The sequence below is a fragment of the Lynx canadensis genome, chromosome B1, assembly GCF_007474595.2.
Source record: "Lynx canadensis isolate LIC74 chromosome B1, mLynCan4.pri.v2, whole genome shotgun sequence".
Lineage (NCBI taxonomy): Eukaryota > Metazoa > Chordata > Mammalia > Carnivora > Felidae > Lynx > Lynx canadensis.
This window is the reverse complement of record NC_044306.2, coordinates 162,605,888-162,626,793: the sequence shown is the minus strand read 5'-3', so window position 1 is coordinate 162,626,793 and position 20,906 is coordinate 162,605,888. Positions and strand designations below refer to the sequence as shown.

Genomic DNA, 20,906 nt, shown 5'->3' with positions numbered 1-20,906 from the left:
GAAAAGGGTAAAAAGAAAAAGGTGAAATTAATTTTAACAATGTGTTAATTTAACCCCATCTATCTAAAATATTATCACTTTAACATATAATAAATATGATGTTATTAACGAGATATTTGACATTCCTGTTTTTGGTACCTCATCTTGGAAGTACGGTATATATCTCACACTTACAGCACATCTCAGTTCCAACTAGTCACCTTTCAAGTGCTCATTAACTACAAGTGCCTGGTGGTTACATTTTGGAGATAAGGTTCAGGCCGAAAGCCAGGCCTCTTGCACCAAGTCGCCAAGCTGAGAATGTAAAGGAAAAGTTCTCGAAGGGAATTAAAAGTGCTCCTCGAGTGAACCCACAAATGATAAGAAAGCAAGAGTCTTGTTGCTGATTCGGAGAAAGTCTGAGTGGTGTGGATAGAAGATCAAAGCAGCTACAACATTCCCTTAAGCCAAAGGCTAATCCAGGGCAAGGCCTTAACTCTCTTCAATTCTGTGAAGGCTCAGAGAGGTGAGGAAGCTGCAGAAGAAAAGTCTGAAGCTAGCAGAGGTCGGTTCGTGAGGTTTCAGGAAAGAAGCCGTCTCCATAACATAAAGTGCAAGGTGAGGCAGCAAGTGCTGATGGAGAGGCTGCAAGTTACCCAGGAGGTCTCACTCGGATAATTCAGAAAAGTGGCTACACTAAACAGACTTTAAATGCAGATGAAACAGCCTCCTATTAGAAGAAGATGCCATCTGGGACTTCAACAGCTGAAGAAAAGTCAAGGCCTGGCTTCAAAGTTTCAAAGGACAGGCTGACTCTTTTCTTGTTAGGGGCTAATGCAGCCGTGACTTTACACTGAAGCTAATGCTAACCATTCTGAAAGTCCTAGGGCCCTTTAGAATTACACTAAATCCACTCTACCTGTATCCTATAAATAGAACAACAAAGCCTGAATGACAGCACCTCTGTTGACAACGTGGTTTACTTAATGTTTTAAGCCCACTGTTGAGACCTACTGCTCAGAAAAGAAAAGATTCCTTTCAAGAGAATCGTCGACAATGCTCCTGGTCACCCAAGACCTCTAACGGAGATGGACAATGAGATTAATGTCATTTGCAGGCCCTCTAATACAATGTCCACTCTGCAGCCAATGGATCAAGGAGTTGTTCTGACTTTCAGGTCTTATCATGTCATAAGGCTATAACTGCCATAGGTCGTGCTTCCTCTTAGATCTGGGCAAAGTAAATTGAAAACCTTCTGGAAAGGATTAGTGATCCAGGACACCATTAAGAACATCCATGATTCATGGGGAGAGATCCAAATATCAATATGAACAAGAGTTTGGAAGAAGTTGATTCCGAGCCTCGTGGATGACTGGGAGGGGTTCAGGACTTGAGTGGAGGAAGTCACTGCAGACGTGGTGGAAATAACACGAGAACTAGAACGACAAGTGGGGCCTGATGATGTGACGGAATTTCTACAATCTCAGGGCAAAACGTGAACAGATGAGGGGCTGCTTCCCATGGACGAGCAAAGAAAGTGGTTTCGTGAGATGGAGTCCACTCCTGGGGAAGAAGCTGTGAAGACTGTGGAAATGGCAACAAAGGAGAACACAGAATATGACATAAACTTGGCTGCCAAAGCAGCAGTAGGGGTGCCCGGGTGGCTCAGTCGGTTAAGCGGGCAGCTCTTGATTTCAGCTCCGGTCATGATCTCACAGTTTGTGAGATCGAGCCCCACCTCGGGCTCTGTGCTGACGGTGTGGAGCCTGCTTGGGATTCTCTCTCTCCTCTCTCTGCCCCTCCCCTGCTCACTCTTTCTGTCTCTCTCTCAAAAAAAAAAAAAAAAAAAAAAGAAAGAAAGAAAGATAAGAAAAGAAAAAGCAACAGCAGAGTTTGAGAGGACTGACTTCAATTTGGAAAGACGTTCTGTTGTGGGTAGAATGCTATCAAACAGCATCACATGCTACAGAGAAATGTTTTGTGAAAGCAACAGCCAATCGATGGGACAGGCTTCATTGTTGTCTTATTTGAAGAAATTGCCACAGCCACCACAACCTTCAGCCATCACCACCCCGAGGAGTCAGGAGCCTTCAACATCAAGCCTCCAACCAGCAAAATCATTATGACTCACCGAAAGCTCGGATAAGGGTTAGCATTTTCTAGCAAAAAATTATTTTTCCATCAAGGTATGTACATTGTATTTTTTAGACATAATGCTATTACACATTTAGGCTACAATATAGTGTAAACAAACTTTTAATATGCACTGGAGAACCAAAATATTCATTTGACTTGCTTTATTGCAATATTCCCTTTATTGCCGTGCTCTGGAACCAAACCTACCATATCTCTGAGGTATGTCTGTGTGCCATGATACATGTGCCCATTTATTTGTTTAACTTACGTTTCTCCTAGAAGACAGAAAGTCTTGCGTATAAAACATTATTCTAGTCCCTAGATCTAAAGCACTGAACCAGAATTTAAAGTATGTCCCTGCTTGTCTAAGGTTTAATTTGTAGTGGAGGGACACTGAAAATAAACACATGAATCAGCACGTCGGCCATATCATGTATCACATCCTTCCATGGTCTATCATCTCATAAATCACTTAATGAGAAAAGCAATGCAGAAAAACAAAAGAGGTAAGGGAATAAAGAACAATATGGGAGAGGTAAGGTCTCTTGTTTTAAGCAGAATGCTGAGGGAGGAGTTCACTGCTGATGCCTGAACAGACATGAATGAAGTGAAGGAGCGAGCCATGCAGGAATCTGGAGGGAGTGAAGTCTTGGCAAGAAGAATAGTAAGTACTAGAATGTTTGTTGACATGGAGAAGTACTTGGAGAAAACTGAGTAGTGGGAGGTGGGAATCAAGATTTCAGTTGGGCCCTTTAAAAATTGAGTTGGCCACCTAGTTGGGGTGATATTAAAAAGTATCAACAGATAAGGGCACCTGGGTGGCTCAGTCAGTTAAGTGTCTGACTTCAGCTCAGGTCATGATCTCACGATTCATGAGTTCGAGCCCCGCGTCTGGCTCTGTGCTGACAGCTCTGAGCCTGGAGCCTGCTTCAGATTCTGTGTCTCCCTCTCTCTCTGCCCCTCCCCTACTCATGCTCTGTCTCTCTCTGTCTCTCAAAAATAAATAAAAACGGGGGCGCCTGGGTGGCGCAGTCGGTAAGCGTCCGACTTCAGTCAGGTCACGATCTCGCGGTCCGTGAGTTCGAGCCCCGCGTCGGGCTCTGGGCTGATGGCTCAGAGCCTGGAGCCTGTTTCCGATTCTGTGTCTCCCTCTCTCTCTGCCCCTCCCCCGTTCATGCTCTGTCTCTCTCTGTCCCAAAAATAAATAAACGTTGAAAAAATAAAATAAAACATTAAAAGTATATATATCAGCAGATGGGACACCAGGCTGGCTCAGTTGGTGCAGCATGTGACTCTTGATCTCACGGTTGTAAGTTCGATCCCCATATTGGGTGCAGAGATTACTTAAAAATAAAATCTTAAAAAAAAAAAATCAACAGATGTTCAACAGATGCTGGCCAATCAGAAAGGATTCTCCACTATTCAGAGCTGATGACACTTATAAACCAATGATAATACCATAGTGAAACTTGCCAGTGAGTGTTAGCTCTGCCTATGAGATGTCCAAGTAGAGACATGTGATTCTGGAGTTCAGAAGAGGATCAGGGCTGGTGATGAGTGGTTTAAGACCATGGGATTATGGGAGTTGACGGGGAGGGGAAAGTGGGTGATGGACATTGAGGAGGGCACCTGTCGGGATGAGCACTGAGTGTTGTATGGAAACCAATTTGACAATAAATTTCATATTAAAAAAAAGGACCATGGGATTGATGAGATCATCAACTGAGTGGGTGTAGAGATATACAAATGAAAAGGTCAAACACTGAGAAAGATAGCCTGCAAAGGTGAGAAGTGACCATTGAGGTAGAGGAAACCAAGTAGGGGTGGTGTCCTAGGAGCCAAAGGGAGAATGTATTTCAAGGAGAGAGCAATCTATGGTGACAAGTGCTGTTGCAGGGTTAAGAAAATCACCGAAGACCCATCGTTGGATTGGAAACGTGGAGGTCATTGGCTTTGACCAGGACGGTTTTAGTGGAGTCGCTGGGATAGAAGCCTGCTTGGAATGTGATCAAGAGATGACCAGAGCTGGAAAGTCTGCTTAACTCTTTGAAGACGGTGTGCTGTAAAGGGGAGCCGAGACATGGGGCTGGAGCAGGAGAGGGATGTAGGGACGACCAAGATATGTCCGTTATTTGTTTCTTTGTTCCATATGAGAGAAATTATGGTGTTTGCTTACTGATGGAAACGATCTGGCATAGAAGGCATCGATGAGAAGCTACTGCAGAGCAAATCTTTGAGCAGGTGGAAGGAAATTGAATGGAGTGCAGAATAGAACGTAGACAGGTACATAGTTCATCCTTTGCACCAGGGAAGGCAGAGTTTGTGGGCACGGATGTGGGATTGGTAGGGTTGGTGGGGGAGAACGTAGAAGTTCTCTTCTTCTTGCTTCCACGCGCTCAGGGAGATACAAAACAAGATCAGTGTATTTGGAAGGCACTACTCCAAGATGCTATAAGTGTTCCGCTCTCATACGTGGAATTAGGGGCATTTTAAATGATCTCTTTGCCTTTTGTAGTTTTGATTTCTATCCAGTGTGTAATATTATACATTTTTTCTGAGTAACATGTGTCTTCTCCCACTGTCCTCCTTTTCTGCCGCTCAGAAAGATGATCCTGACCATCCTGCCACTCACCAGTTGTATGTCCTTGAACTAGTTACTGACATTTCTTTGTGTCTTAATTTCTTTATTAGCAACGTGGAGATGATAATGTCTGTGCTATTTAGTCTGCTGGGTTGGAAGGGTATTACATGAGAAAATGTATGCAAAAATAATTTTAAAAAGAATCAGCATGGATATAAAATGTTCCTAGTGTGGTTATTTCTGGTCTGTGTAGGGAAGTCTGAGGCAGGGGCGGAATCTAAGAATAGGCCGATCATCCGACCACCTCTTACGAGCTAAGTCCTGAGAGCAAAAACTACTTTTCTGATTCCAACAGCGCTGCCTCCTTTTATCAAGCGTCTAATTAAGATTAAAAGCTTTGTGCCCAACTCTAGAAAACAAAATAGGGAGCATGTTTCCTTTGCTGTTACGTTAAGTTAACTTTATTACTTGGCACTCTAAGTGAAAATGTTTCCTACTGGGCCAGGTTTCTCTAGTTGGCTTCAGATACATTAATTGTGACATTTACCACAATTTTTGCATTTGTATTCAAAACCACCCAGAGAATATATGGCCCTGATTATTCTTTTGTTATTTTTTTTCTCAAATTACCGTGATCTCATTGTGAGATATGCTTCAGCACATGGGTCCTGCCGGCTTGTCATCATTAGACACATTCATAGAAATCTATAAATAAAAAAAAAAAAAAATCACAAGATGAAGATAACACCACTTATTTAAGACACTTTGTATGAATTAAGTAATGATAGTGGAGTCGCATAACTCTTCTGCAAGTACAATCCTGAAGTGCTTTTGTGTTTCTTGGCATTTGAATATTTCATTGTGAGCCTCGAAGATTATAAAATGGAAAGACAAGGACTGGGTGGTGGTTGTTGCACCGTGTGGACACGATTGAAGATAAATGCTCATTAATCTTTGCTTTCAACTTATTTACGTCCTCTCCGTTTTTACTGTAAGACAGTATAACCCAGCATTAAAGAACATTTTGAAAATAAGAAAAACACCATCGTCTATCTCATCATCTGAATGTAACAATTTTCCCTTTTGTGTATTCTTTTTTTTTGTTTGTTTAAAAAAATTTTTTTTAACGTTTATTCATTTCTGAGAGGCAGAGTATGAGCGGGGAAGGGGCAGAGAGAGAGGGAGACACAGAATCCGAAGCAGGGTCCAGGCTCTGAGCTGTCAGCACAGAGCCTGATGCGGGGCTCGAGCTCCCGAACTGCGATACCATGACCTGAGCCGAAGTCGGATGCTCAACCGACTGAGCCACCCAGGCACCCCACCCCTTTTGTGTATTCTTGGTGCATCTTTGTTCTTACACGTACATAGCTTTCATGGTTGCAATCATAGCATGTATGCAGTTTTGACTATAAATTTCTAGTGTTGCATTTATTTATTTATTTATTTATTTATTTAAGTTTATTTATTTTGAGAGGGAGAGAGAGTGGGTGAGGAGTAGAGAGAGGGAGAGAGAGAATCCCGCACTGTCAGCATGGAGCCCAACGTGGGGCTCGAACTCATGAACCACGAGATCATAACTGATGAGGTTTTGGGGGGGTGATAGTGGGGTTCATGGAGTCCAGAGCCGATGATCAAGAAATAATTTTTGAAGATGTGTTTGGTGCAAAAAGGTGATTTTGTTGAAGCATAGGGACAGGACCATGAGGAGAAACTGGGTCTATACTATGGGCGTGGGGGAGGTAAAGTCCAGGGGAAGTTTCTAGTGAGATTTTTATATGCTAAAGAAGAGTCACAGGATCCTGGAGGCCTAGCTATTGTCAAGCTAGGATTGTTTTTTCCTCTAGCAAAGTGTTAACATTAAGACAGTAAGGAGTTCCTGGAGAAACACTTTACTCTGCCAGCCTCAAATGTTTGTCAACAGGCTACAGGTTGTAAGGTTCTATCTGCCATTTCCTTCTGCCTCTGTTTCCCGCATCACTATGGAGGGGTGATGGAGACAGGTCCTGCCGGACTCTGCTCTCTATCAGTTAACCATTTGTTTTCCCCCTTTCTTTGTTCTTGGGCAGCCAGGAGTGCCTGAGGAATATCACACACATCCCACCTGGTTTGGGGGGGGGGGGGGGGGGGGGGGGTGTTTGTGGCCTGTCAGCTTGCCTTATGCTCCCTCGTCAATAACCTGAACCAAAATCAAGAGTCGAATGCCTAACTGACTGAGCCCCGAGGTGCCCCTAGGATTGCATTTAAAAGAGGGTGTTTCGGGGGTACAGAAAAATTGCCCAAGTTATGTTTCTACCTTCTGTTAAAACTAGACTGTAGTAGAAAAACCCTGAGGTCAGGCCTTACAGAGAGGAAAACCTTCTTGGTGGGGGGGGTGGGGGGTGGTTGGAACACAAACTGGCTGGTTATGGCTGATGTCTTCTCAGGCGGTCCTTGATTAAAATTTTGAGTACTTTTGTCTTTGACGTTGATGAAGATCTTATGGTTTATACTATCTCAGAACAAATTTCAACAATGAAATGTATTTCACAATTGCCGTCTCTAATTTCACAGACCATCATGCTTCACGATTGTGTATGGTAGATTGATTGCAAATGTGGGGCCAAATTTTCATCCCTCCTTGGACCCACATCCTTGCCACATGACTTTGCCGCCATTCCCTGGAATGTGGGCGGGCTTCTATTATGCTTTGGCCCATGGCATGCAGTGGAAGGTGATGGAATGTCAGTTCTGAGCTTAGGACTCAGAGCGTGTGCGCACATCCACTCCAGCCTGGGCTAGCCTGATGGAATTTAAGAGACCGAGTGGATCAGGGCCAAGGGAGCCCAATGGAGGCTCAGCCCCGGCCAACCACAGCTGCCCACAGAGGCATGGGTGAGCCCCATCAAGGTGAGCCGATCTCGCCCAGCTGAGCAGAACCACCCAGCGGAGAAGTCATCCCAGGCTGTTGCTTTTTTCAGCCACTAAGCTGTGGGCGATTTATTGCACAGCCTTAGTTGGGTAATATGTAACCGATAAAAAGTTCTATCACATTTTGACCTTTCAGACAATTCTAATTTCTCCCCTTGGGTTTCTGCTGTAACATTAAGTTGCAGAATTGGAGTGGAAGAACATGCCCTATTGCCATTGCCATCACCCTTCTTCCACAAAAGGCTAAAGATTTGTGAAGACTGTAGATTGACTGAAAAGGACTTCGACTCTCCATTGAATGCTTGCGCTCAGACGATCTACCCGAGGGCTTGTGTCCTGCTTTCTTCAATGCGGTGAATGCGAGGTAAGACTGCCTTTATTTTATTTTATTTTCTCTCTTTGTATCCAACCTATCAAGCCTACAATCTGTTCTCGATAGATTTTCAAGCGAGCAGGAAACTAGAAAAGATAAAGGTGTGAGTGGTATTGTTACAGGAGAAATGGTCTGGATGGCCGCAAGGTAGCATCTAATTAACCTCAGATGCTGGCCCCGAGGCCCCTGATAATAGAAGTGCCCAATGCACAAAGAACTAACAAACTGCCTGAAATTCAAGCGATTCACCTTTTTGTAGGGGCGATTCTGCGGCTGTTGTTATTTGTTTTCCTTCCAATATTAAATGATTTAGGATATAAATGTGGCTTTATTCCCACGCGGTGTTTCTCAACACAGCAGCGGGTATAAGAAATTCTTCCTATGAAATTATGCTGTTGCATGGGCTCGGGCAGCTCACAGGTCAGGCGAGTTCCCAGGGAAAGCAACAACCCTTCAGCACACAGCAAGAATGACATAGCCAGTCTTGTCCCCTCTGTGGTACTGAGTTCCTGATTTCTTCTTCTTTTTTCTTTTTAATTTTTTTTTTTAAATTTGCATCCCAATTAGTTAGCGTATAGTGCAACAATGATTTCAGGAGTAGATTCCTTAGTGCCCCTAGCCCATTTAGCCCATTTCCCCTCCCACAACCCCTCCAGCAACCCTCTGTTTGTTCTCCATATTTATGAGTCTCTTCTGTTTTGTCCCCCTCCCTGTTTTTATATGATTTTTGCTTCTCTTCCCTTATGTTCAGCTGTTTTGTATCTTAAAGTCCTCATATGAGTGAAGTCATATGATATTTGTCTTTCTCTGACTAATTTCGCTTAGCATAATACCCTCCAGTTCCATCCACGTAGTTGCAAATGGCAAGATTTCATTCTTTTTGATTGCCGAGTAATACTCCATTGTGTGTGTGTGTGTGTGTGTGTGTGTGTGTATACATATATATACCACATCTTCTTTATCCATTCATCCATCGGTGGACATTTGGGCTCTTTCCATACTTTGGCTATTGTTGGCTATTGTTGATAGTGCTGCTATAAACATGGGGGTGCATGTGTCCTTTCGAAAGAGCATACCTGTATCCCTTGGATAAATACCCAGTAGTGCAATTGATTTCTTCTTAATACACCCTGATGAGGAGGGTGATTAAGTTATTCAAGGAAGAGGAAGAATGGACTTAATCTTCTCTTCCTTCAGTTTTAAACATTCATTTTATATGTTCCATTACAAAAATACACACAATTATCTTTAGAAAATTGCAAAATACAGAAAAAATAGGTAGAAAAGTAGTCCCTCAAAATCCTATGAATACTTTTGGGGTATTCTTTTCCAGTGTTTTAAATTATTTTTTCTTTTTAAAAAAATTTTGATGTTTATTTATTTTGAGAGGGAGACAGGGAGACAGAGCATGAGTAGGGGAGGGGCAGAGAGAGAGAGACACACACACAGAATCCGAAGCAGGTTCCACGGTCTGAGCTGTCAGCACAGAGCCCCACAAAGGGTTCCAACCCACGAATCACGAGATCATGACCTAATGCTGAGGTCGGACGTTTAACCGACAGCCCCCTAGGTGTCCCTCCAGTGTTTAATTTTCTATAAATGATTGCAAATGCAAATAAATAAACAGAAGATACTCATAAATAAGGGTAAGAGCAAAGTCAGAAATTCTAGTGGATTTGGAAGACAAGTACAGGGCCATTCCTTCCTCTAAAGAGTAAGGGCAAAGGGTGCCTGGGTGGCTCAGTCATTTAAGCATTCAACTTTGGCTCAGGTCATGATCCCACGATTCGTGGGTTCCAGCCCTGTATTGCATTCTGTGCTGACAGCTCAGAGCCTGGAGCTTTGAAATTCTGTGTCTCCCTCTCTCTCTGCCCCTCCCCACTCACACTCTGTCTGTCTCTCTTTCTCTCTCTCTCAAAAAATAACTAAACATTAAAAAAAATTTTTTTTTTAGTGAAGAGTAAGGGTAATCATGATGTCATGAGGTGGGGAGGAGGGGAAAGTACAATGAAGACTTAGGTTGGTACCTGGCAGTAAAATTCACTATTAATCACAATAAATGGAGCAAACAAACATCAATCTGGAGCTTTGTAAGTGCCAGGCACCGTTCTAATCGCTTTCTCTATATTAACTCATTTAAACTTGGCAACAACCCGGCCATTCAGGTGTCACTGTCATCCTCACTTACACAGGAGGATTTGTTAGCTGGCTTGCCCAAGCGGGGAACTGCGATCCAAATTCACATAGCCTGTTTAAGGTGTCCTTGCTCTTAAAGGCTATGCGATTATCTTATTATTTTCTTTATTATAATTATCAATCTGGACTCCCCAGAGGACTCCAGCACCTTGACCATTTAGAAGGGGCCCATTTGGCACAGCTTTGGAGAATTTCATGTCACCATTGCAATCATTTATTGGTTTAAAAGCATGTTCCTTTGAAACTGAAATCTGAGTGTCATTCGTCACCATTCATTTGTGTTATAGCCTGTCAGTACCTTTTCTTTTTTCCACTTTTCTTTCAGGGCACAATAAATTATATTCAAATGGCAGTCATGGAGGAAAGTTCCCTTTCCTTCCTCATCCACCAAGCTGATCGATGGGCGCTAAAGCCCCGGGGAAGCAGCATCTGTTGTAACTCAAGGATCCCTGCTCGAGCTGAGTATGAAATTAACAGACACAGAGCAGTTAGCAGCTCAACATTTGTTCAAGTCTGGCACATGCACACATCATTAGCAACTATATTTGAGGAGCAAGATCAAGGAGGTGAGGAAGAGGGTGTATCTGATTAAAGGGATATTCAGGAAAGAGGAAATTCAGAGCATTTAGGTAAAGCTTCATGGCTAAAATAAATGAACTGGAGAGCAGAGCAAACAGCCAGGGACATGGGATAATTTTGCCGGTGCAACTTCCCAAACAAAGTCATTTCACGCAGTGGATCCCCCAGAGTGGCTGGCTGCCTCTTTTACTTCAGCTCCATGGGCTGTCTCTCCATTAAAATTCGAGGGCAAAGATTTTGCTGTCCTGTTCACTGCTGTAATCTGGGCTCTTAGTAGATAAAATTAAATATTCATGGAATAAGTTAACGTATACTTGCTCAAAGCCTGCCTTGACCTGAGCTAGGCAAATAAAGCCTGAGATGTTCGGCAGGAATCCAAGGCAACGTGCGTGCCGGAAGAATGGCATCTTCCAACCAAAACTTGAGTGTTAATTAAAGTGTACAGAATTAGCGGGGAAATATTATGGGACTGCCTCTCACGTGCCCAACATTACTCTAGGCCCCGGAGGAGATACAGTAGAAGCACAATCACAAGGAACAGTGAATATTTGCTGAGGGCTTGCTATCGGCCAGGCATATGCTAAGCTCATTCCTCCCATTAGCGTGCCCAATTCTCCCAGTACACCTACGGGCAGGTGGGCAGCAGGCGATCATCTCCAGCGGGTATTCAAGGCAACTGGTGCCAGGTCAATTTCATAATGCGCCCAGGGTCCTACAGCGAGTAAGCGGGGGAGCTGGGAGTCCCTTTGCTGTGCTCTCCACCTCCATCCCCTGGGGCCCTTTAGGAACCTGCCCCTAATCTGAGGACACGAAAGGGGCACGTGTGAACAACGAAGTCTTAGCCTCGGTGGCCCTGGCAACTGAAAGTGGGGGAGTCAGTGTAGACTTTGACACAGAGCTCCCGGAAGGAGGCTGTACTTGGATCCGTCTTGAATTTCATCATGGGTTTGTTTGTATGCCCATCTCTCTGTTCTCCATCTACTCCTCCGCTCATCCTCCCTCCCACCCACCCAACAAACATGTCCTGGGTTCCACTGTGCACCGGACGCCGAGCGCCGAGGTGGAATTTGTGCTGAGGTAGTCGCATGGGAGCCGCGTGTGCTCCTTGGCACGAGAGGGCCAAGATTAACCCCCCCCCCCCCCCCCCACACACACACACACGCCAGCAGAGGGGCTTCCCCAACACGGGCGGTTTGGTGCTGTAAACACTGGGAATGCTCGTACCCTTGACCCAGCAATCTGACCCGCTGGAGTTAGCCCAGAGGGAAATGATCTGTGCCAAAGTCACTCCCTATAGTGCTGTTTGTAGCGAGCATGTATTGGAAATAGCCACGTGTTCGTCCAGAGGGAACTGCTGAAAAAAACAAAACAAAAAACTCCACAGTACCCCCAAAGAGATTACTAAGCAGCTGTGAAAAGGAGTGAAGAGGTGTAATGAAGTGATCTTTAAGACATTTGAGTGAAAAACGCAAGGAACATATGAACGGTAGGCTACCGTTTGGGTCAAAGGTGGGAAATAGGAACATGCTGGGTAGGCTATCTAGAAAATACCGCTGGAAGGATACACCAGGCACTGATGATGGTCTGTGGGTTTCAGTGGAAGTAACAGGGACTTGAATGGCAAGAGGAGCAGGAGGGATGTTTGATGAAATACCCTTTGTGTGTTTTGAATTTTGAAACTTGCACATGTGTTATCTATATTCCCCTCTAAAAAGTAAACAAAAAATCATGGGCAAAGACCAAGGTACCAGTGGTTTATCTATGAGTGATGGAGTTTTAATTTTGGTCTCCACATCTCTCAAGGCACTCAAGAGGGGAATCCTGTTGGGGCGCCTGGGTGGCGCAGTCGGTTAGCCTCCGACTTCAGCCAGGTCACGATCTCGCGGTCCGTGAGTTCGAGCCCCGCGTCGGGCTCTGGGCTGATGGCTCGGAGCCTGGAGCCTGTTTCCGATTCTGTGTCTCCCTCTCTCTCTGCCCCTCCCTCCCCGTTCATGCTCTGTCTCTCTCTGTCCCAAAAATAAATAAACGTTGAAAAAAAAATTAAAAAATAAATAAAAAATAAATAAAAAAAGAGGGGAATCCTGTGTGCCAGGATGGGTCGGCAATCTGGAACCCTCCCTGCCTGACTCACGCCTGAAGTGCTGTGCCATTTGGTTTCTGTCCTTGGCTGGACCGGGTACCTTTCCCAGGGTTCTCTTCCTTAGCAAGGGAGCTTATCCCCAGACCTGGTGTTTGCGGTTTAGAAGAGGGTGGTCAGGGTGGGCTTCACGGAGAAGGTGACATCCGTGCAGAGCTTGAAGTAGGTGAAGGAATGGTTCCCCTAAGGGCATTCAGGGGAAGGGAATTCCAGAAATACAGAAGAGCAAAGTCAAAGAATGTGAAGTCATAGGGTGTTGGGCTGGGCAGCAGACCTTCCAAGAATGGAGTATACAAAAGGCAGAGAAGACACAAGACAAAGGCATAGTCCACAGTTGGTGTTTGGTGAGGAAGGTGGGGATCATAGACAGCCTTCTACTCCTTTCCTGGAGATTCCACATCCAGACATCTGCCCATTTCTTGACTCTGATCTCATGTTCCAGGTCTACTAACTGGCCTGCTCCTGGGTCCCTGAGACCCGGTCCGTTGCTGTTGGCATCCCGGCCTTAAGCCCTGTTTCTGTAACCATCTCTGTGATCTGGTCTCTCCTGGCTGCCACCAAGGAATGGGGACCTGAATTCCATTCTGGGATGGAGACTGCTGCCAGTTCAGTCCCTGTGGGGACCACAGGCATTGTGAGGAGGGGAGACAGGAGTAGGGAATCCGTCTTTCAATCCCTGCTCTCACCGGTCTTCCTGCTACTTCAAGAACGGCACACCTTTTCTTCAGGTGCCTTTGAGCTCCCGAGTCCTCATCCTCAAACACTCCTCCCCTGCTTTGTGTGACAAACTTGTTCTCTTGTTTCACTCAGAAAATGAGTGGTCCTCAAATGTCCTCTTTGGAGAAACGTTCCCTGACCTCCTGATGGAAGACGGCTGCCTCTGCCCCTCTATTCCTTTACCCAGTTGAACGTCTTCACCCCGTATATGGACGTGTTTAGTCTCTGTCTCTCCTCTCTTAAATACAAGCTTGAGGATAGTAGGAACTTTATCCAGAATCCCAACACTGGCAGATGGTTGGGCCTCCTGGAACTTGCCTCGGTGAATGGGTCTGGTTCCAGATTCTGGTCCCTCCAAGTCAACTGTGTCCCACTAGAGAACCAGACTCTACCTGTCGGGGGGATGGAGATTGCTAGGAGTTAGGAGGAGATGTGTGGGTGAATAGAAGGCATTATGGGCAGGCACTCCAGGAACACCGTTCCACCATCCTGAAGCAGAGGGTTTCGGAGGCAAGGGCAGCGGTTGCCAACATTTTACATGAAAAAAAAAAAAAAATACAGGGACCTTTACCTTCTCAGAATCATGCTTCTCTTGGTCTTATCAGCTTTAAGGTGAGCGTAAAGTGCTCATAATTTTAAGGTTCACAACCGTTGTAAGGTGGCAATCTACTTTTTTTTAAATGTTTATTTATTTTTGACAGAGAGAGAGAGAGAGAGAGAGAGAGAGAGACAGAGCAATGAGCAGGGGAGGGGCAGAGAGAGAGAGGGAGACACAGAATCTGAAGCAGGCTCGAGGCTCCAAGCTGTCAGCACAGAGCCCGATGCGGGGCTCGAACTCACGGAGTGTGAGATCCTGACCTGAGCCGAAGCCGAACGCTCGACCGACTGAGCCACCCAGGCGCCCCTGTGGCAGTCTACTTTTAAATTTTTTTTTTTTTTCAACGTTTATTTATTTTTGGGACAGAGAGAGACAGAGCATGAACGGGCGAGGGGCAGAGAGAGAGGGAGACACAGAATCGGAAGCAGGCTCCAGGCTCTGAGCCATCAGCCCGAGCCAGACGCGGGGCTCGAACTCACCGGACCGCGAGATCGTGACCTGGCTGAAGTCGGACGTTAACCGACTGCGCCACCCAGGCGCCCCGAGTCCTACTTTTAATCTACTGATTTTTCATTCTTGAGAAGCAGCTTCGACACCAGTAGACTGGGTTTCAAATTTGGGCTCTGACGTATGGTGACTTTGGGCAGATCAAACCTTTCTGAGCTCATTTCCTCATCTAACACAAGGTGGGGGGAGTGGGAATGGGGGACTATATTTACTTCCCATCGTTGGCAGGACATAAAGTATGGAGTTTTGGTACATAGTAAGAGCTTAATTAATGTTCCAGCCACCATTTCCTCCGTCCTCAGCCCTTCTCCACATCTCCTATCACGAAAGATCTTTCCATGTACTCTGTGGTCCAAGAGATTAATACTCGCCTGTAAGCCGTGAGAACTGAGAAAAGGAAGCACACGATCTTTGAGATCATCAGAGATGATCTTTGAAGCGCAATGTCCTGGTCACAGGTCTGAGAGCTATAAAAGCTGATAAAGTCAAACAATTTCTTTTGCTGGTGGAGTCGTACTACATTTCAGGCATATTTTCACAAATGCACAGGTGTGGCTTAGCTGATATAACAAAAATGCCCCCAAATACAGAAGCTTACGTACGCTAGGAGCTTGTGTCTTTCTTATATAATAATAATAATTTGGGATATTATATAATAATAATAAATTATATAATAATTATATAATACATAATAATAATTATTATTATATATGGCTGCGAGGGTGCTGGGAAGATTTTATTTCTAACCTCCATGGCCACAGGCTATGCTGATACTTGGTAAGTGGGGGTCTACTGCTAGAAGAAGAAGAGAGTGGGTGTGAGGGGACGGTAATCTCCTCAACACTGCTGGTGTGAAGGCAAGAGTGCAGCTGACTGGCTTGGGGGTAGCTCACACCCGCTGGAGTGAAGCAGCGCCGAAAGGTGCCTTTTTACCTGCAGATAGTGGGGTTTAAATAATGGGGAGCATGATCGTTCTCCCTCCATTTAAAAAAATAGATGTCATCCAACAAAACCAAACCTAAGCAGCTTCATGCCCATATTGTATCTTAACGGATCCGTGCCATTCTGAGCAGTTCTCGTTGTTTCGGAAGCCAACTGAGGGGGTCTGTTTTGAAATAGAATCAAGGTGTTACCTCCGATCCTGGAGGTTTTGTGACCCGTGGTTGATCCTTAGGGTCAGTGCAGAACCTGGGCAGCTGGTGTGGCCCACGGTCATGCTGGGAAGCTGGGTGGTCGCAGTCACAGCGTCTCCACTGGGATGTCAGGGCTTGTGACTTAAACTGCACTTCCCTCAGCGTTCCACAGCTTTGGTTTCCATTTCCGCTAACAAGAGCCAGAAGAAGCAGAATGCCACAGGATTCGGGGGAGAGAATCCCTCTTAACACTGATTGTAAGTTCTCTGCCAATGTCAACTGCAGCTGCATGGTCATAGCTTTACCCCTAGGATCTTTAGACACAGAGGCTAGTAAATTAGCTCACATTTTATTGTTGAGTGAGTTGAAAGAACAATTGTATACCCTTTCTCTCTTTTGGCCCTCTCATTTGAGGGGGATAATATTTTCTTCTTGTTATTATTACCAGTTTACAGATGAAGAAACTGAGATACAAAGAGCTTATGGGTATTATTCAAGGACACAAAGCTGGCGTGTGGTTCTCTGTTATTAATGAGATCGATTGTAAAATTACATCAAGGAGTGTTTGTTATATGAATGGGTAAGTATTGGTAAAAAGTATGATCATATCAGAAACTGTTAGACTCTGTCATAGAAAAGAGAATTCTTGGGGGCAGTTGAATGGACTTTGTACCTACTCCTGCTTTGTACTCAACCTAGTAATGACATTGGCACAACGGAACAGGGTTTTTGGGGCAGATTTTCACCTCTATTATCTCTCTAGTTTATGGAGCAGATTCACAAAGATCAACAGGTCTGTAGGCTAAGTATGGTTAGGACCTAAGTCTTATTTATTTTTGTAGTCACTGTGGTGTTTTGCACGTAGTAGGTGCCTTCTAAAATTTTTTGTTAGTGTTTATTTATTTTGAGACAGAGAGAGACAGAGCATGAATGCGGAAAGGTCAGAGAGAGAGGGAGACACAGAATCCGAAACAGGCTCCAGACTCCGAGCTGTCAGCACAGAGCCCGACGCGGCGCTCGAACTCACGGACGTGAGATCATGACCTGGGCCAAAGTCGGAACGCTCAACCGACTGAGCCACCCAGGCGCCCCAAAACCTTCCATGGGATAAATGCTCTCATTTGGTCCTCAAGACAGCTCAGGACAGTAAAGACAGATGGTCTCCCCATGGAAAAGGCTTGGCCCCTGAGGCTCAGGGAGGCTGAGTGACAGGCTGCATGTCACAGAGCTAAGAAGTATGGTAGTAGGGAATGGGCCAGTAGTTTCCAGGTTTCCTGCCCCAGCGATCCTGGTATCATCCCACACCATGCTCAGGCCTTTAGCTACTTTATCTCTGAATCCAAAGCATGCACTCATAGGCACTCCAGAGGTCCATGTAAGTATCATTTTTCTCTCCGAAGAAGCCTGTCTTTTTTCTTCAAGGAATAAATTCAGAGCTTGAGACAATTGGTCTGGTTCTTTCTCTCTTTCAGTAACGTGGAAATGCATCCTTTAAAACATGCACCTCCCGCCCTTGAAAATACAAGTGTGTTTTCTTCCCCTGTAACCCTGCAACAGAGAATTTGGTCACAGGTCTATTTTATGACTTGATTTTTCTAAAACAATGAACAGGACTGGGAAAACTTCCCTTCAGAGTCCCCAGTGGCCTAACCTTATCCTTTGTCCCCCAGACCTAACTCTCTCTTTACACAGTTGGACTGGAGTCAATTCTAAACTTCTTGGGAGACAACCTTCTGTCAGATTCCCACTGACCCTAAGATTCATTACACCACTCTTTTCCCCTCAAACCCGATTCTCTTGTTCTTCATCCTTCTTTGATCAATGGCACCATTTATAAGTAAAAGTCTGAGGAATGACCCCTCCTTCTTCCTCCCATAGCAAGCAGACTGTAAAATGACCCCAATGATCCTCACCTCCTGATGTTCCCACTCTGATATAATCCCCTCCTGTGAGTGTGGCCAGGACGTTGTGATTTGCTTCTAACCCATGGGATATAGCACAGGTGATGGAATGTCACTGCTATGATTTGGGTCCATATGATTGTGACTTCTGTCTGGCCAGAAGGCTTTCTCCTTCTTACTGGACTTAGACAAAGCAAGCTGCTATGGTGGGGGCCCAGATGGAGAGATGCTGAGGGCAGCCACTGACCTAGTAGCTGGCAAGGAATTGAGGCCCTCAGTGCAACTGAATTCTGATATAACAATGACCATGTGAGCTTGGAAGTGGATGCTTCTCCAGTTGAGCCTTCAGATAAGATCTGAGCCTGGCTGATAAGCTGAGAGCTCTTGTATCTCCATGTTTTTCTGCACTCCTTCTGCCTCTGCTTTGTGTCAGTCCTCGTTGTGGATTAAAAACAACTGCCCCCATATCAATCAGGGTCCCAGCAGGGAGCCAACAGGTACTCCAAAGGATTTAACTGAGGAGCCGGTATGGACAGGGTTGAAGGACTAGGTAACAACAGGACACCATTATCATCCCAGGCCTAAAGGGCAGGAGGATGTGAATCGTGATGCCAGAGGTTGATGAAAGCAGGAATACAAAAAGAGTTGTCTGGCCAGAGCTGTGACTTTAGGTAGAGAAAGAACACAGCTGCTGTCCTGAACTGCGGACAGGTAATAAATACCTTAACCTCTTTCTCCTTTTGTCCTCCAATCCCTTGCTATGGCTTCCACTGGGCAAACTCATTCAGAAGCCAGATTAGTGTCCTGCCCTTGGGCTGGGATTTACACCGTGGTCTGTCCCGGTTGTCAGGCCTTCTGACTTAGACTGGAATTATACCACTGGCTTTCTTGGGGCTCTTTCTCGCAGATGGCAGATCATGGAACTTCTCGGTCTCCATACTGTGTCAACCAATTCCTCATAAGAATCAATGTCCTTCTCTCTGTATTTGTATCAGTATCTGTATCCGTATCAGTATCTGTATCTGTATCTGACCCTATCCGTATCTGTATCCGTATCTATAGTATCTATATCCGGGAGACCCAGCACTGCTGATTTGGTTCCAGTGTATATGATTGCTTTGACCACCTCCTTTTCCTCTCAAGAGCAGAGACTTTGGTTTATTTACCTTTTATCCCTAGGGTCCAACACAAACAAAAAAGCACAGTTAATGTAGGTTTGAATGAGGTTTTTCCTTTGCTGTCCAGTGTCTTAGCTTGGATTCCTCTCAAGGCAGACCCTGAGACAAGACTTGGGCACAGGTATTTTATTTGGGAGATGATCCCAGGAAGCAAAGCGAGGGGTGTAGTAGAGAAAGTAGGGAGTGAAGAGAGAAAAGCCAATGAGTTGCTGCTGTGGGCAGGGGACCCAGTCACACTGAGGGTCCTGAGAAAGCACAGGGAGCCATCACAGGGCCATCCACCGCACTACAGGGAGGTGGGGGCGAATCCACTGACTCCTGTTTCCTGTTGGTTGAAGGTTGTCTCCCAGGGGAGTTAATTTGCCCACACGGCTGGTTGTTCTGGCATCAGAGCAAGCCCCGTGGAGTGAGAAAGTCCCCAGGAGGAGCAGCAAAGAGTGACAGGCACCTGAGTTGTCACAAGCTGAAGCTGTCTTCCCAGCTGTAGGTGAATGCAGGTGGTGCTGGTGGGGGTGGGAGGGGATGTGGTGGGGGTCCCGGAATCCAGCCTCCTGGATGGGAGAGGAAGGGAGCATGAAATCGTTGGTTCCCGTTTATAAACACCTGCTTCTAGATCAGTCTGCTTCTTTAAAGCAGGCTTGTGAAATACTTTTGGAAGGTTACAGGAAAAGTCAGTTTTTTAGTTATTAGTTTTAGTAATTATTGATGACACTTCCTCTTCAAAAGAGTTCTGCTTTGGATAATAAATTAATTTGTCATCCAACCCTTAGAAAATAGCTGTGGCACTACCCACCCCCTACTGCCACATTAAGAGCACATGGGCTCCGTGTCTACCTCTGTCCTGAGCCAATGTTCAGGACAACGTCCAGGACTGTGGTATGTTGGATTCCCTCTCTTCCCCACTTTGCACAGGGAACTGACATTTAGAGGGGGGGGATGAATGGACCTCTCTTTCCACTCAATGGTCTTCAGCTGCCTGCCTCCCCGCCCTGAAGAATGTCTGGTTGTCCCTTGTCTGGTTCATCCTCACTTCCTGGTTGCATCCAAATTCCTCTGGCGCAGAGGGTACCCCAGATCTCCACTAAGCTGGACCCCTGACCTTCTCATCTTCTTCCAACCTTATTTCCTGGGCGTGGACCCAGCTTCCTGATCCTTTCTGACCTACAACAGTCATAACATAAGCCATAAACTCAAATTTTTGCCAAGAGGCCCACTCCCTGCCCCACATGCTTGCTTAGAACCTTGAGTCCCAGAACTGCACTGGTCTGGAGTTCACCATGCCCCCTGGCCTTGGGGCTAGCTGCTAGACCTTCTCGGAAAAGGTTTGCCCTTTGCTGTCTCAGCTGATTTTCTCTCATTTCCATTTGAGCAGGCCCTGGAATTTCCAATGTACTCTGGGACCAAGATTGTCTGGATTATAACAAATTTTGGTCACAAGTGTGTTGAAAACACGTGAGAGAAAACCAAAGGGATAAAAATGGTGAGTTCTGTACAATTCATTCATTTGTTCATTCATTCATTCATAAATTTACTCAAATGTTACTGATCTAGCAACACAGTTCTAGACTCACGGTAGGTCCTTAGTGTTTGTGGGATTGCCCAGACAGGGACAGGTACAGAAGTGTGTCCCCCAGCGCTACTGAGAGCCAGGTGGGGAAGACTGGTGTACTCCACCCTCATTTTCCTCCCACTCAACTCAAGGTGCAGACTCCTCTCATGGCTCAGGACAGATGGAGTTCAGTTGGGAAAAGCGCATTCTTTTTTTTTTTTTTTTTAATTTTTAAAAATGTTTTATTTTATTTTTGAGAGACAGGGAGAGAGAGCGTGAGCAGGGGAGGGGCAGAGAGAGAGGGAGACACAGAATCCACAGGCTCTGAGTCGTCAGCACAGAACCTGATGTGGGGCTCAAATTCGTGAACCAAGAGATCAAGACCTGAACCAAAGATGGAAGCTTGACCACCTGAGCCACCCAGGCAACCCAGGA

The 20,906-nt window shown here is 45.5% G+C and overlaps 1 long non-coding RNA gene across 1 annotated transcript; it reads left to right on the top strand.

The window, feature by feature from the left end:
- The first annotated feature begins 3,813 nt into the window (after positions 1–3,813).
- LOC115512628 lies at positions 3,814–20,396 on the top strand. Its single transcript, XR_004343582.1, has 4 exons — positions 3,814–4,398; positions 7,783–7,967; positions 16,292–16,423; positions 20,295–20,396. It is a non-coding gene; the product is annotated as an uncharacterized LOC115512628 (long non-coding RNA).
- The last annotated feature ends 510 nt before the right edge of the window (positions 20,397–20,906 follow it).